General features: G+C 48.8%; 1 non-coding gene across 1 annotated transcript; it reads left to right on the forward strand.

Annotated features, from left to right (window-relative positions):
• Positions 1-6,478: 6,478 nt before the first annotated feature.
• Positions 6,479-6,551, forward strand: TRNAE-UUC. The gene has a single exon. It is a non-coding gene; the product is annotated as a tRNA-Glu (tRNA).
• The last annotated feature ends 11,084 nt before the right edge of the window (positions 6,552-17,635 follow it).

The following is a 17,635-nucleotide window of genomic DNA, read 5'->3' on the forward strand; positions in this document are numbered from 1 at the left end:
CTGCATCCCTGTCCCATCGTGCATCCACTTCCCCTGCTCCTTCTGTGCCCATGGTAGAAACTTAGGCAGGGGACTTGCCAGGGAGCCCGCTGCCCAGGGAGGGACTGGACCCAGTCCCCGTCCCAGGGACACTCTCATGGGCCCTGCAGTTCCATCTCTAGAAATCTGTCCTGCAGAAGCTCCAGGCAGGAAGACAAGAATATGCAGGAAGTGGTCACCGCAGCATGATGTGAACTAGCTATTAAAACACTGGAAACACCTTAAATAGTCATCAGTAGAGAAATAGACAAGTGCTATCCACTCTTGCTGCCAACTTTGATGTATCCACTTAATTAAGAAAGCAGTAGTTCCCCCTCATTCAACAAATACCTTCTGAGCACTTGTGGAAGGCACACGGTGCTCAGTGAAGGGGACACGGTAGTGAACAAAACCAAACCGCATCCTTGACTCACAGAGCTCGCTGTACCTGGGGAGTCTGATGCTAGCGAAGCATTAACACTGCGGGAGCAGCTTCCTGAGCTCCGGAGGCCTGCAGCGCAGACGACCTGGGTAGAGAAGTCAGGGAAGGCTTCCTGGAGGAAGCGGTGATTGCACCCAGATCAGGACAAGAGGGAGAGAAAGGAAAAGCGCACGTGCAAGTGTCCAGGGGTAAAAGATTGCATGGCCAATGAGGGAAGGAGGACAAGGGACGGTGGTGGATGCCATGGTGAGCCACCCAGATGCCCTTCGGGAGGGCAGAGCCTCCAGTGTCAGCAGCGCTGCTGGCAGACAATGCTCTTGTGGGATCGTCTAGACTAAAGACAGGGGCTTCCCAGGTGGCGCTAGTGGTGAAGACCCCCCCCCCCCCCCCCCCAACCTGCCACTGCAGGAGACACAAGAGAAATGGGTTTGATTCCTGAGTCAGGAAGATCCCCTGAGGAGGAAATGGCAACCCACTCCAGTGCTCTTGCCTGGAGAACCCCATGGACAGAGGAGCCTGGCGGGCTACAGTCCCAGGGGTCAAAAAGAGTCGGACACGACCCAAAGGACTTAGCGGGCACACACGTAGGCTAAAGACAGATGCTTGCTTAAGGTCACAGCACAGCCAGCGTCTAATCGACACAGAAATAGAAAGGCCCAGCACAATTCTGGGCCTCATACAACAATTCTGAATGGCCATCCAGCCTCAAAGCTCCACCTACCTGGTCTGAACAACGGCCCGCAAAGATGTCCACATCCTAGCCCCCAGAACTTGTGAATATGCTAGTTTACAGGGCCAAAGGATTTTCTCCACTATTATTAAGGATCAAGAGGTGGGGTGGTGATCCTGGCTCATCCTGGTGGGCACAGTGTAATCACGAGTGCCCTTACAAAGGGAGGCAGGGGCTTCCCTGGTGGCCCAGTGGCTAAGATTCCAAGTTCCCAATGCAGGAAGTCCAGGTTCGATCCTTCATCTGGAAACTAGATTCCACATGCTGCCACTAAGACTTCAGAGGCCACAACTAAAGATCCTGCATGCCACAACTAAGACCCACTGCAGCCAAATAAATAAGTAAAGAAATAGTTTTTTTTTAATTAAAGAAGAATTTAAAGGAAGCAGAAGGGTCAGAGTCAGGGAGGAAGGGGAAACAATGGAAGCCGAGGTCAGAATGATGGAAGGAAGACGCCATGAACCAAGGAAGGCAGAAAGCCTCCAGACAATGGAAAAGGCAAGGAAACACTTCCTTCCTGGAGCCTACAGACGGAACACAGCCCTGCAGACCCATTCTCAACTTCTGAACTCCGGAACTGTAGGGTAATAAACTTGTGCTGTTCTAAGCCTCTCTGCGGCAATTTGTTATAACAGCAACAGGAAACTGACAAAGCATTGGAACCCAACTTCTGGATCCTGGGAACTCTCCTTTATCAACCTCTTGCGTGCTAATAAGTTCCACTTGCTGGGGAACCCCTCCTACAGCAGTGAGGGCTGAGGAGTCTGAGAAAGCAGGTGCTGGGGTGGGATTTGGAAGCAGATTCACCCATCTCCTGCCTGGCGACAGTAGTAGGTGGATTACAACAAGGTGACAATGCAATTGTTAGAACGTTCACCTTCGATGAATTGAGATAGTTTACCTGTGAAATGCCATGCTGAGGGCAGCTATTTGGATGGATACCTGAAAAAGAGCAAAATAAGTGGAATTAGGTGGCTATGGCTCAACCTGACTAGCACTTAAAAAAAAAAAGATAACCAAAAGCTGAGAGTAATTAAGAGCTAAGTGTGAAAGGAGGTCCTCAAGTCCTGCGGTGGGAGAGCGGACAGAGGAGGATCTCAGAGCAACCAAGTTCCAAAGAAGATTAAACTCAACCTAACTTAGCTCAGGTCAGGAAGCAACAGTTAGAACTGGACATGGAACAACATGTTCCAAATAGGAAAAGGAGTACGTCAAGGCTGTATATTGTCACCCTGCTTATTTAACTTATATGCAGAGTACATCATGAGAAACTCTGGGCTGGGAGAAGCACAAGCTGGAATCAAGATTGCCGGGAGAAATATCAATAACCTCAGATATGCAGATGACACCACCCTTATGGCAGAAAGTGAAGAGGAACTAAAGAGCCTCTTGATGAAAGTGAAAGAGGAGAGTGAAAAAGTTGGCTTAAAGCTCAACATTCAGACAACTAAGATCATGGCATCTGGTCCCATCACTTCCTGGGAAATAGATGGGGAAACAGTGGAAACAGTGCCAGACTTTATTTTTGGGGGCTCCCAAATCATTGCAGATGGTGATTGCAGCCATGAAATTAAAAGATGCTTACTCCTTGGAAGGAAAGTTATGACCAATCTAGACAGCATATTAAAAAGCAGAGACATTTCTTTGCCAACAAAGGTCCATCTAGTCAAGGCTATGGTTTTTCCAGTGGTCATGTATGGATGTGAGAGTTGGACTGTGAAGAAAGCTGAGCGCCGAAGAATTGATGCTTTTGAACTGTGGTGTTGGAGAAGACTCTTAAGAGTCCCTTGGACTGCAAGGAGACCCAACCAGTCCATCCTAAAGGAGATCAGTCCTGGGTGTTCATTGGAAGGATGGATGCTGAAGCTGAAACTCCAATACTTTGGCCACTTCATGCAAAGAGTTGACTCATTGGAAAAGACCCTGATGCTGGGAGGGATTGGAGGCAGGAGGAGAAGGGGATGACAGAGGATGAGATAGATGGATAGCATCACCGACTCGATGGACATGAGTTTGAGTAAACTCCAGGAGTTAGTGATGGACAGGGAGGCCTGGCGTGCTGTGATTCATGGGGTCACAAAGAGTCGTACACGACTGAGTGACTGAACTGAACTGAACTGAACTTAGCTCTGTGTCAAGACCATGCTCTGATGGGGAGAGGATGGCCCCTTGACATTTCAGATGGGATGTCTGAGTTGATGCACCCCAAATCTGAAATCCCTCGATTGTCTTGAACCCTTTGAGCTTTGCAGAAGTAACCCATTCTTTCCTATTAAGGGCTACCACTGCTGCTGCTAAATCACTTGAGTCGTGTCCAACTCTTTGCAACCCCATGGACTGTAGCCCACCGGGCTACTCTGTCCTTGGGATTCTCCAAGCAAGAATACTGGAGTGGGTTGCCAAACCCTCCTCCAGGGGGTCTTCCCGACCCAGGAATCAAAGTCTTATCTCTTATGTCTCCTGCATTGGCAGGCAGGTTCTTTACCAGTAGCACCACCTGGGAAGCCCCTATTAAGGGTTAATACTTCCCTATTCCTTGAGGAAAAATGCAGAGGTCTCTGCTCTGTGTTACTTTATGAAGCCCCTCCAGGATCTGCCTCTATCTCCCCTTCCGGTCACTAGACCTGTAATTGGGGGTCAAGTCACATGATGACTGGGCCAAGGCGGTGCTGGACTTGATAAGGAAGGAAAGGAACTATGGCCCCCGGGCACTGGCAGGAGCCAGGAGAGCACAGGTGAGACTGGATTTTGAAGGTGTATCATCCAAAGTCAGATGGTGGCAGAGACACAGAAGGCTGGACTGATGGGAAATCTTATTGATGTGACAGCACTTTCCTGGGATGCGAGATTCCCTAGCAAGGACCATGGAGGTGGTGCAGAGATGCTGCTAGAAGCACAGAAAGGTACTTCCCTGGTGGGCCAGTGGCTAAGACTCTGAGCTCCCAATGCAGGGGACCTGGGTTCAGTCCCTGGTCAGGGAACTTAGATCCCACATGCCACAATTAAGAGTGCACATGCCACAACTAAGACCCAGTGCAGCCAAATAAATAAATAAATATTCTTTAAAAAGTTGAAAGAAGAAGCACAGAAAACGGCAGGGCCTGTATGTTTAGGAAGCCGGAATTTTTGTGTTAGGTGGTAGAAGGGGGAATTAAAGGGCTCTGCGAAGTGGGTGGGCTGGAGTGGATGTGCTAAAACCCTAAGGCGGGGAAAACCAGTGGAGGAGTACACTTGTCTGGAGGGGCTGGTGGACACACCGCTTCCCCTTGCAGAGGGAATGTATGCTTACGAGGAGCCCAGCATCACTGAGACGGTGGATGACGGCTTGCCTCTGTGGGCCCGGCCGCTGGTGGGATCAGTTCTCGTGGCTCAAGGATCACTAACAGCAGTGAGGGCAAGGGAGCCCCAAACAATCGAGGTCTGGTGGTGATACCGACCCATCCATAGAGAGGTAGATGCAATCATTATAATGAGTGGTCAGGTCAGAGTGGCCCCAGGGGACCAGGTCTATAGCAAGTCCTCGAGAACAAGGTATTCCCTGGAGGCAAAATAGATGGGCAGCCAACAAATGTCCTACTCTAGCTGTACAATCAAAGAAATCAAGAATGGACAGTCAGGAGGCCAAGGGCAATCCTCCCAGTGAAACAAAAATGTCAGGATTCCTCATCGAGTTTCTGGAGGTCAATTTTCAGATCTGGAACCCACTGACTAAAGGAGACACCGAACCCGCGGGATGAGCCGGTAACACGAAGCAAGTGTATTAAGTGATCATACCTCAGTCCTCCTCCAAATGTGTCCCGCAGAAAGAAGCCACCTGAATAAATCTAGGACATAAGACAGAGTCTGACTTCATAAAGATACAATGAGCTCTGGTGTATCGTGGTGGCCCTCCATTAGAGTGGGGCCCTACAGCCCAGGTGATGGATGGAATACTGGGCCAGGCCTGGCTTACAGTGGATCCAGTGGGCCCACAGATTCATGCAGTGGTCATTTCCCCACTCCCCAAAGTGTAATTAGAGGCAGTAATTGTCACAACCCCCATTTTGATTCCTTGGCCTGCAGGGTGAGAGTTTTTGTGGTGGGGTAGGCAAAGAGGAATCTCTGAAACTGTCTTCTTTTCCCTTCCAAGACAGTAAATTAAAACACACACACACACACACACACACACACACACTATCTCTACGACTTCTCTGCTGGTCCAGTGGTTAAGAATCTACCTTACAAGGCCGGGTACATGGGTTCAATTCCTGGTCCGGGAACTAAGATCCCAGATGCCATGGGGCAACTGAGCCCCTGCACACAACTCCTGAAGGACGTGTGCCCCACAGCCCATGCTCTGCAACCAGAGAAGCCGCTGCAAGGAGAAGCGCCCCCCCCCGCCCCCGCCTCAACTAGAGAGTAGCCTGCATGCAAGAACAAAGACCCAGCACAGCCAAGAACAAATAAATAAAAACTTTAAAAAATATTCTGAAAAGCACACAATATCTCATCCCAAGTGGGGGAGGGGGAGGGTGGTACTGGATATTGGAGCTCCCTTTTAAAAGCTCAAGGATCAAAGGTCCTTGATCAAAGATCGAATGGTCCTCATTACAGTTCCGTTGAACTGACCAGTTTGACCCCTGCAAAAACAAGACAGATCTCGGAGGATGACAGTGCAAATCCAGTCAAGTTCTAGTCAGAATCACAGCTGCTGTGACAAATGTGATAGTCTCGCCAGTGCAAATTATCACGGCCTCAGTCCGTAGTACTTGGCCATTGATCTGGCAAATGTATTATGTTCCATCCTTAACAGAAAAGAAGATCACAAACAGTTTGCAGAGACTTCTCTACTGGTCCAGAGGCTAAGACTCCATGTTCCCAATGCAGGAGGCCCGGGTTCTATCTCTGGACAGGGAACTAGATCCCACATGCTGCAGCTAAGACCTGGTGCAGCCAAAATAAATCTTTAAAAAATAGTTTGTGTTCAGTTGGAATGGCTAGCAGTATACCTTCACCGTCTCACCCCAGAACTATATTCACTCTTCAGGCCCCTGTCCAATTATAGGCCCCAAAGATCTGAAGTGGTCTCCTACCTTGCAAAATACTGCATTGATCTGCTGTATCAATAACCTCGTGCTCATCAGAATGAATGAACAAGAAGTAGCTAGTATGTTGTGGATCCACCCACTCCAAAGGGTGAGAGGGTAAGCCCAGTGAAGTTTCAGGGACCTGTCATACCAGTACAGCTTTCAGGAGCTGTAGTGATCTGCAACATGCTGGGGCAACCAAACCAAAGGACAAATAGGACTTCCCTGGTGGTCCAGTGGCTAAGACTCTGCGCTTTCAATGCAGGGGGCCTGGGTTCGATTCCTGGTCAAGGAACTAGATCCCACATACTGCAAGTAAGAGTTTGCCTGGGCTTCCCTGGTAGCTCAGCAGGTAAAGAATTCGCCTGCAATGCAGGAGGTTCGATTCCTGGATCGGGACGATCCCCCGGAGAAGGGATAGTCTACCCACTCCAGTATTCTTGGGCTTCACTGGTGGCTCAGCTGGTAAAGAATCTGCCTGCAATGTGGGAGACCTGGGTTGGATCCCTGGGTTGGGAAGATCCTCTGGAGAAGGGAACCGCTATCCACGCCTGTATTCTGGCCTGGAGAATTCCATGGACTATATAGTCCATGGAGTCACAGAGAGTGGGACGTGACTGAGCGACTCGGTTTCACTCTCACTTCATGCCACAACTAAGAGTTCACATGCTGCAGTGAGGATCAAAGATCCCGAGTGCCGCAGCTGAGACCTAGCACGCCAAATAATTTTTTTTTTTTAAGTGAAGGACAAATAGTGGCATCTTGCACCTTCCACCTCAGAGAAGGAAGCGTAATGCTTGGTGGGATTCCTTGGGTTCTGAAGGCGCTGTCCACATGTAGGACTACTCCAAACCACATACTGGGAGACCTGAAAAGCTGCCAGCTTTGATTCAGCCCAGAGATGGAAAGGACTTGCAGCAGGTCCAGGCTCTGACACAAGAAGTGCAGACTCGGGCTGTACCGAGGGTCCCTCTCGGTGTCAGCAAATGGAAGGGTGAGGGTCCACACGTGATCTTAAGATGCAATGGTCAGATCACTTCCTGTATCTCCCTAAATCTGCCAGTCTGATAAAGCAATGGAAGAGCCTGTATAAGCACAGTTAAAGTGGTGTTGGAGGTGTCAGCCCTGGGAAAGAGACCGTGTACGGTTTTTGGCAAGCCCCATGGAGAGAATTGTGATGCAGACTCTTCAGGTTCTGCCACAAAGCCATGTCATACGGAAAATTATAAATCTTTTAAAAAGCAGTTCCTGGCATACTGTGGGCCCTGGTGTAGACAGTGTACCTCACCACAAATATTAAAAAATAAATAAAAAGTGGTTGGGGGACGAGAAGGAGAATGACTAGACAGAAGCTAGGCTGTCTGGGGCTGTCGCGTGGATGGGACCTGGCAGAAAGTGTGACACTTTTCTGTATCACTGGAGAGCATCCTTCAAGGAGGAGGCACTAGACAACCAAAACCAAGTCAACAGAATGACTTGGCCAAGTGACGTCAACCGGCTCCTGGCCTCTCCCCTGCTGGCACCAGGGGCAGAGATGGAGCTCTGAAGAGGTCAAGAGGATGGACTCTCACTCAGAAGGACTGCTCCAGCTGCTGCTGCTGCTAATGTTCACTCTTCCAGCAACAGAGCCCAAAGCTATATCCTAGACACCGTGTCCTTTCTTGAAGACACTAGAAATCCAAGTTGACCACATTGGATCTCTTTCATCCTGAAAGGAGCAGTGATTCATTTTATCAGGGGTAAATACAATAGATCAAATGTCCATCAGCAGAGGACTGGATGAAGAAGATGTGGTTCACATATACAAGGGAATATCGTGTGTGTGTGTGTTCAGTTGCGTCAGTCATGTCTGACTCTTTACGACCCCATGGACTGTAGCCCGCCAGGTTCCTCCGTCCACGGGATTCTCCAGCAAGCATACTGGCAAGGGTTGCCAGGCCCTCCTCCAGGGGATTTCCTGACCCAAGGATCAAATCGGCGTCTCCCATGTCTCCTGCATTGCAGGCGGATTCTTTACCTCTGAGCCACCGGGGACGCCCCACAGTGGAATATTCCTCAGCCATAAAAAGGTACAAAATTATGCCATTTGCAGAGACCTAAATGAACCTAGAGACTATAGTACAGGTGAGTTAAGTTAGAAAGAGAAAAATAAATATGGTATATTAATGCATGTAAGTGCAATCTAGAAAAATGGTATGGATGATCTTATCTGCAAAGCAGGAAAAGACACAGATATAAAGAACAAATGTAAGGATCCCAAGATGGAAGGGGGGGTGGGATGAACCGGGAGATTGGGATTGACATATATACATTATTGATACAATGTATAAGGTAGGTAAGGAATGAGAACCTGCTCTATAAGCACAGGGAACTCTACCCAAGGCCCGGTGGAGACTTAAGTGGGAAGGAAATCCAACAAAGAGGGGTATATGTAAATGGATACCTGACCCACTTTGCCGTACAGCAGAAACTAACAACACTGTAAAGCAACTATATTCCAATAAAAATTAATTTAAAAAAATCAGCAGGTCAACATGAGTCTACCCATGTGTGATTGGCCGAATAACAACCATTCCCCACAAAGACATCTTTGTCCTAATTCCCAGAACCTGAATATGTTCCCTTTACTAAGCCAAAGGGACTTTGAAGGTGTGGTTAATGATTTTGAGATGGGGAGATTTTCCTGAATTATCTGGGTGGGGACAGTGTCCTTCTAAGTAAAAGAGGGAAGCAAGAAATCATCAGAGTGAGGTGGTGTGAGGGGAACTTGGCAAGGTTTAAGCCAGAAGTTAGTTGCAGGATCTTTTTGAAAAGATCCTTCTGGCTACCACAAGGAAAATAAATTGTGAGGGTGAGATTCACGCTGTGAGACCAGAAGGATGGTCCTGTGAGCGTCCAGATGAGAGATCCAGATGAGATGAGAAGGTGGCTGGACCAGAGTGGTGGGGGGTGTAGAGGGGAGGAACGTGGGTGGGTATGAAGAGTAATTTGACAGACCCTGGAGATGGCTGGAGATGAGAAGTGGAGAAGAGGGCTTCCCTGGTGGTCCAGTGGTTAAGAATCGGCCTTGCAATGCAGGGGATACTGGTTTGGTCCCTGGTCTGGGAAGGTTCCACAAGCCATGGGGCAACTAAACCCATGTGCTGCAACTACAGAGCTCGCACCCAGCGCCAATGCTCCAGGAGAGAAGCCGTGGCAACGAGGAGTCCGAGCACCACAGCTAGAAAGTAGCCCCCGGTCACCGCAACTAGAGAAAGCCTGAGCACAGCATCGAAAACCCAACACATCCAAAAGTAAAAATAAATTTATTAAATAATTTGTTTTTTTAAGCTGACCTGGTCTACTAGTTACCAAAGAAAGAAAGAAATGGAGAAGAGGGTCATGGAGAAGGAAATTCCTGGATGACTCCCAGGTTCTATCTTGCACATATAAGTGGCAGGGTGAGATGGGGACAGTGGGAGGAGGCCAGGTTCGAAGGAGATGAGTCTGAGACAGGATATGCTGAGCCTGAGGAACCTCTGAGACATCCCTGGGGAGGCGTCAGGTGGGCAACAGGGCCTGTAGGTGGAAGGAGGTATAAACGCCTGAGTCATTGTCAGGCAGAACTGCTGTGAGATTAGAGAGGGAGAAAGTGTAAGAGGAGAGGAGGAGGAGGCCTGGGAAATGGCCAGATAGGGTGGATGAGCCAGCAAACAAAGCTGAAAAGCAGTGGGCTGAGTAAGAGGGGAAAGAAACACATGCAGAATTTGCTCTGTGGATGTCAAGGCAACAGCCAGTCCAGGGATGGTTATGCTGCAGAAACAAACATTCCCTAACAAAATCAAAGGCCAAAAAAGACTAACGTTGATTTCTCCCTCACTCTATGGGGCCAGTGTGAGTCAGCAGGGACTCTGCTCACCAAGGTCCCTTGGGAACTGGGTTGATAGAAGCTCCAACTCAAAACCAGCCTCCACAACTGGGCAGGGAAGGGGCGTCGTGTGGCCCATGTGGCACACACATGAAGGGGTGTGTGGGTTTTTTTTTTTCTGTTTTTGTTTTTATTTAAATTTTATTGTAATAGGGTCCACCCAAAAGGAGAGGGTGAAGCACGGGGAACATGCAGGGGACACAGGAACACGATCTTGTGACCAGAGCCACAGCTTCTGTGTTGGGGGAGAGGGATGAAAAGAAAAGGCCGGGGTTGTAGCTGGGGTGGAAGAGGGAAAGGGGAGACAGTGTGGCTGCCTTTCTCCCACACCCAGGAATCACCTCCAGGCCCTGGATCCTGCTCCCCATTTACCCTGGTCCCCTAGGATTCCATCTCTTGTCCTGCTTCTGGCCTCAGTGGCTCTTTCTTTTGCCACTTCTTTGGCTTTTTTTCTTTCTTTTTTGGTATTCTTTGGTATTCTTTTTTTGGTTTTCTTTGGTATTCTTGTTTCTTATTTGGTCTGACTTATTTTCCCCTGACAGATTCAGGCTTGGCACACATTTTGAGGACCTCACCTAACTTCAGAGGAGGCAGGGAGGGAGTTCACAGAGGAAGAGAGCTGGGAGCTATTGAAAGCCTAGATCAGCAGGAGAGAAGTGGCTGGCCAAGCCAAAGGCTGCTGAGAGATAGAGTGACATGAGGACTGAAAAATGGAGGTGATGCGGGTCCTTGGAGACCTGACAAAGAGCTCTGTGGTGGCCTTAAAGGATTAAAGGCCCGAAGGATCCCACTCCTGGGCCTACATCCAGAGAAAAGCAGAATCCAAAAGGATACACGCAGCCCAAAGTTCACTGCAGCACTGTTTATGATAGCCAAGACATGGAAGCAACCTAAATGTCCTTCAACAGAGGAATGGATAAAGAAGATGCGGTACAAATATACAGTGGAATACTACTTAATAAAAAAAGAACGAAATAACACCATTTGCAGCGACATGGATGAACCTAGAGATGATCATACTAATTGAAGTCAGACAGAGAAAGACAAATATCATGTGACATCACTTATATGTGGAATCTTAAAAAAATAGTACAAATAAACTTATTTACAAAACAGAAATAGAGTCACAGATGTAGAAAACAAATGTATGGTTACCAAGAGGGAAAGCAGGAGAAGAATAAATTGGAAGATTTAGGATTAGCATACACATAATGAAAAAAAGTAAAAGTGAAAGTGTTAGGTTCTCAGTCATGACTGACTCTTTGTGACCCACCAGGCTCCTCTGTTCATGGGGATTCTCTAGGCAAGAATACTGGAGTGGGTAGTCATGCCCTCCTCCAGGGGATTTTCCAAACCCAGGGATGGAACCCTGGTCTCCCACATTGCAGGCAGATTCTTTACCATCTGAGCCATCAGGAAAGCCCAAGAATACTGGAGTGGGTAGCCTATCCTTTCTCCAGGGGATCTTCCCAACCCCGGAATCAAACTGGTGTCTCTTGCATTGTAGGTGTATTCTTTACCAGTTGAGCTACCAGGGAAGCCCAAAAGAGTGGATATATGTATACATATAACTGATTCTCTTTGGTGTACACCTGAAATTAACACAACATGGTACATCAAGTATACTCCAATAAAAAGAAAGAAGTCAATGCCAGAAGGTGACTGGAATTGACTGGGGAGGAACTGGAAGGTAAGAAGGGGACAGGAAGTGTAGACCACTCTTCCCATTCCATCAGCCAGGAAGGCGGAGCAAGGCAGGGAAGAGGCTGGGAGAGGATGCTGGAACAGTTCAGTTTTGTTTCCTTTCTCTTAATGGGCGATAATGAATGTGTGTGAAGGCCAATGGAAAGCATCCTTCGAAAGGAAGAGATTAACTGTGCCAGAGAAAGATGGGATAGTCAACAGGGAAGAAGGTCTGTATGTACTGATGCAACTGGAACCCTGGAATTTCCTGCCCCAACAGCCCTCAGCTCACTCCAGGACCTGAGAGGGCCTCTTCCTCAGGTCCACTGTCCTGACTGTGAACAGCACCCACAAATGTGTGCACCCCAAGGTCTGAGAGGTGAGCAAGTGGCAGTCATCTGTGGGCCTTGTGGACAGTCTGGATGTGCAGGGTGGGTATGAATACAGTGTACATGAAGCCCCCCACTGTGAGGGGTGGAGACAGGGGCAGTGAGAGGACAGGGTTGGCCTGGACCAGTTCTCTTCACCCCCCATCCCCACATTCCAGCATACCACGCCAAGAAATCTGAGAATTCCAAACAGAATCCCACCTTCTAGATCACTATAAAGGTGTATTTGTTGAGATTGAAGGATGTAATGTATTTTGATGTAACAACTGTGAGCTTCCTTTATAGCTCAGTTGGTAAAGAATCTGCCTGCAATGCAGGAAACCCCAGTTCGATTCCTGGGTCAGGAAGATCCGCGGGAGAAGGAATAGGCTACCCACTCCAGTATTCTTGGGCTTCCCTGGTGGCTCAGCTGGTAAAGAATCCTGCAATGGGGGAGACCTGGGTTTGATCGCTGGGTTGGGAAGATCCCCTGGAGAAGGGAAAGGCTACCCACTCCAGTATTCTGGCCTGGAGAATTCCATGGACTGTATAGTCCATGGGATTGCAAAGAGTCAGACACGACTGAGTGACCTTCACTTTCAAGTATTGAGACATAAACTATGTAGATCTCCTCTTATCCTCTCGTTCTGAACCCTGCCAATGTTAAGGGTGGGCCAAGATGTGTAATAAATAAACAGACAAATACACATAAATATATATTACTTTATATATTATTTATACTGCATATATATCCACAATAAATATATATTACATAATTTTAAATCATAGAATAAAAGGTATCCCATATATATATAATATATATATTCCCACTCCAATTGGATTAGGATTGTGTGCGTGCACACACACACACAGATATAGTTTGTATCAGTCAGCTTTTGCTGTGTGACAAGGAAATACAATTTCAGCGGCATACAACAATAAGCATTTATTGCTCATGGGTTGGTGGTTGCTAGTGCAGCCCCACCCCACGTGTTTCATTCTGGGGCTCAGCCTGGAAGGTCGGCAGCAGCCTGGGGCATTTTCTTCCTCCTGCAACAGCAGAAGCTCGATCAGGAGGCAAGTTCACACGCTTCAAGCCTCTGCTCCCTAAGCAGCATCTGCTAACTTCCCTTCAGTGAAGCCCAGGACGGGGGATTGGAGGAGTACATTCTGCCAAGCATGATGCCCTGGTAAGGGTATAGATGTCGAAAGCCACTGCAAGGCAGGGAAAAACTAGTATCAATAATTTAGTCTATCATGTACCACACTGAGGTTCTCTAGGAAGAGGAATATGAGACTGTAAGGGTGGATATGGCGGCGGTGGTGGTGGGTGTGTGTGTTGGAAGGGGGCGTAATTTGGAACTCTAATTACTAAAATAACAATTTTTTTCTTCTTTTTATAATTTACCTGTAATCCCACATTCCTCTGTAAGAAAGCAAAAATCAGACCTTCATTCTCCCAAGTCCCAGTCAAAATCCTAACATAAAATTTTTACTACTTGATTCACCAGGAAGACTGGCTCGTCATTTTGAAAAACAAATTCTTTTTTAGATCTTGACCTCAAACCACAAACAAAAGTTAATTCTAAGAGGATAAGAGACCTAAATGCAAAAACAGAGCTGTAACAATTTGTCGGGAGATAATATTTTGAGATATAGCAAAATGCCTTTTCTTTTTGCACTTCCTTGGGTGACCTTCCAGCTTTCCAGCCAGAGGCTTGCATCGCCTAGAGGTGGAGAGAGAGACGGAGGGAGGAGAAGGGCGGGGGACTAAAGAAGGAGGAGGAGGATGGGGGAAAGGTGGAGAGGAGGCAGAAAGGAAGGGAATGAGGGATGGGGGAGGGAGAGGGCAGAAAGAAGGGAGAGGGAGGGAGGGAGCAGGGGAGGAGGGGACCACACCCACCCATACAGCTCTTCCAAAAGCAGCCTGCTGGGAGGTGGAGGTGGGAGGTGGGAGATGGGGTGGGAGGTGGGGCCGTTCCTTCCCTCTGATACCATAGTGGCCAGAAACCACAGTTTTCAGCAAAAGCATCAAAGACCCAGTTCCACCAGGAAAGGCCTTTGGGGACCCCTGGCACATAACACACAGATGTGCTGGCTGAGGGAGGGACCAGGGCAGGATGCAGAGCCCCCCAACCCCCCGCAGATCAAAGGAGTGAGAAGGGAGAGCGCCTACCGGGAATGTGAGAAGAGGTAAGTGGCCAAAACACAGTGCAAGAGGGGGCACCCGCGGGAAAGTTCAAAACACACACAAATGTCATCATTGTTTATGAATACATTCATGTGTTGCAAAAAGTATAAAAATGTGCTCAGGGACGTAGCAACTTTGGGGGTGCAATTACAGGGTGGGGGGGAAGAAGGGAGGGGTTTAAACTGGGCTGTATCTTTTCATTTGATTTTTAAAAAGGGATCTGAAGCAAATATTGGAGCTGTGACTATTTGTCATGTCTGGGTGGTGGGTATGTAGATATTTGTGAGGTGGTTTTCTGTATTCTGAAATGCACAGTAGGGGGAAGACAGACTGCAGGCTAGCATGAAGAGCTTGATGCCACAGCTTAAACACCACGTACCTGTGTGCACGTGTGCCTAGGTGCTCAGAGCAACGTGCACACGTGTCTCTGATTCTGTGCAACTCCATATGTGTCTGCAGTTGTGCAACACTGTGTGTGCACGTGTGTGTGCATGTGTGTGTGCACCACATCTCCCTTTGTGTCTGCCACTTCCATGTGCACGTGTCTGTGCAACTATACGTGTCCACGGTTGCGCTCATGTGTCTTTGACTGTGTGCGCATGTATGTGTATCTGTGCTGTGTGAACAAGAAGAGGAAGGCCACTGGCTGAACAAACACCAGATCACTGACTCATTGCTCCCTGGGAAGAAGAAACCAATTTTTGTTTCTCCTTTGTACATTTCACTGTGTGTATGGTTTTTTATTTTGTTTTGTTTTACAATGATCATGTAGTCTTTCTTCAAATTTAAAAATACTTGTAAAAAGACAGTAAAGAGTTTCACAGTTTGAAAAATGGGAAGAATTTATCAGCAGACCCTAGATGCCCTCCGGGGCTCCTCCTTGCCCCCTAGGTCCCAACCTGGGATTCCATCCACCCCCAAGCGCCCTGAGCTCTGAGGAGCCTAAGGACACTTCCTACCCCCACCCCGAGGGCATGGCCCAAAGCAAGCATGAAATTTCTCTGAAGTATTATCTTGAAATGTTAGGCAACCTTTACATTCTCCCCTTTAATGCATACACGCTTATCTTAATTATACAATCACGAGGTTTTAACCCCTAAATCTTGCAGTCAAGGGGCCTCCCTCTCCCTCACCTTCCCCAGATTGTGTGTCTCCTGTAGGTAGGTGTTGGGCCAACAGTGCTTGGAATAGGAGCCGGGGGTGTAGCTACAGCCCCACCAGAGGTTCTGGAAGGTCAGTTGGAAGAGCAAGCAACCACGATCCTTCCAAGTGTGCTTACACCGGGCTGAGCCCAGTTCTCCGTGTCAGCTGTCACGCTGAAATCTCCCAACAAGGGCAGCAGCTCAGCACCATTACTGCTCTCACGTTACAGGGGCGGCCACAGGACTTCGTGAGATGAGACTGAAGGTCACCCAGTTGCACTCAGAAGTCCAACTTCCTGCCATATACAGACTGTCTCCCTGCAGCAGGAGTCCCCAACCTCGGGATCTGATGCTAGATGATCCAGGCGGAGCTGATGCAGTAACAATAGAACTAAAGTACACAATTAACGGAACGTGCTTGAGTCACCCTGAAACCATCCCCCTGCTACCCGTCCAGGGTAAAATGATCTTCCACAAAACCAGTTCCTGGTGTCAAAAAGGTTGGGACTGCTGCTACAGAATAGGCCCCGGGAGAATGAATTGCCTGGGACAAGGAAGACGGTCGGTGTACCGAGCTTTGGCCGGAGGAAGGAGCCCTGGGCAGGTTGCTGACTGATCAAAGACTGTGTCCCTGTCTCAACTCTACTTTTCCCTGAGGCCCGTGTCAATTTCTGGGCAGGGCCCCGGGGTCCTGTGACCCAGGGCCACCCCGGTGGTCACCTGGAGCCCGTGTGGCACCACATAGAGTCCTTTAGGGGCAGGACTTGGTGTTTCCCAGGCGTCCAGGCCAGCCTGATGCTGACTGAGGCCTGCAGGACCCTAGAGAGGGCCTCGCCGGCCCCCAGTGCCTGCAATAGCCTCGTATTTCTGGAATTCTTTTCTGTGTGTGTCACGGGGACAGCCACACATGTCAAGGGCCCTGATGAACACCAGGTGCTGTTGACAGGAACAGCCTCGTCTTCAAACCTTGAGGGGTTGCTGGGAGGACCTCGTGACTTCACTGATGTAGCTCCAGAGAAAGAGACCTGAGACGAAGCCAGAGGTGAGGAGGGCAGAGGGCCTGGGGCCAGTGGCCTGGCTTGGTTGCCTGGGGGCAGCCATATTTTGGCAGGTCAGCTGTCTCCTGGGACTCTAGAAGGATCTGGAGCATCATCTGTGTGGCAGCCTCTCTGCAGATGCCCTTTGGGGTTCTGCCTTCCTTCCAGGTGGGTCTGCCCTGGCGGCTCAGATGGTAAAAGAATCTGCCTGTAATGCTGGCGACCTGGGTTCGATGCCTAGGCAAGGGAAAGGCTACCAACTCCAGTATTCTTGCCTGAAGAATTCCATGGACAAAGGAGTCTGGCAGGTTACAGTCCAGGGGGTTATAAAGAGTCGGACACAACTGAGAGACTAACACTTGTCCCTTCCTTCCAGCTCAGGGTTCTGGTCAACAGCTCTTCACCTTTGGGGTCCCCAACACAAAACCCATCCTTGCCTCCTTTCCCCAGGCAGATCCTGACTGTGCTCAGGGTCGACCTTCCTCCCCACGCAGCACCCCCAGGACCACGCAGGCCAGGACTAAGCCTGATTGGTTCATGTTTTCCCTGGAACTCGCTTGCAAATTGGCCAATGGAATGTGCCAGAGAGAGCTGTGAGGGCCACTGGATTGATAGGGACAGGGTAAAGGGACAAAATAAGTGATTAATTAATAGATTAGTCAATCCTATTAGGGGATTTTTAAGCAGAAAAAATATCGGAGACCCCTGTAAGTTAATGATTACTCAGGAGAGCAGGTTTACTTAACCACAAAACCAACCAGGCTTGCTTAACAAAACCGGGCAACAGAAGCATGAGACGTGCCCCCAAAACAATACAACAATGTTGGCATGAGACCCACATCCTGCCCACTGAGCTCAGTAAGTTAATGATCCCTAGGACATGCTCTCTGCATACATGAAAAGGGATAATCTGTGGACCTAGCTTGTACACCAGGCTTCCCTGGTGACTCAGATGGTAAAGCGTCTGCCTGCAATGTGGGAGACCTGGGTTCGATCCCTGGGTTGGGAAGATTCCCTGGAGAAGGAAATGGCAACCCACTCCAGTACTCTT

This window comes from Cervus elaphus, chromosome 4, assembly GCF_910594005.1.
Source record: "Cervus elaphus chromosome 4, mCerEla1.1, whole genome shotgun sequence".
Lineage (NCBI taxonomy): Eukaryota > Metazoa > Chordata > Mammalia > Artiodactyla > Cervidae > Cervus > Cervus elaphus.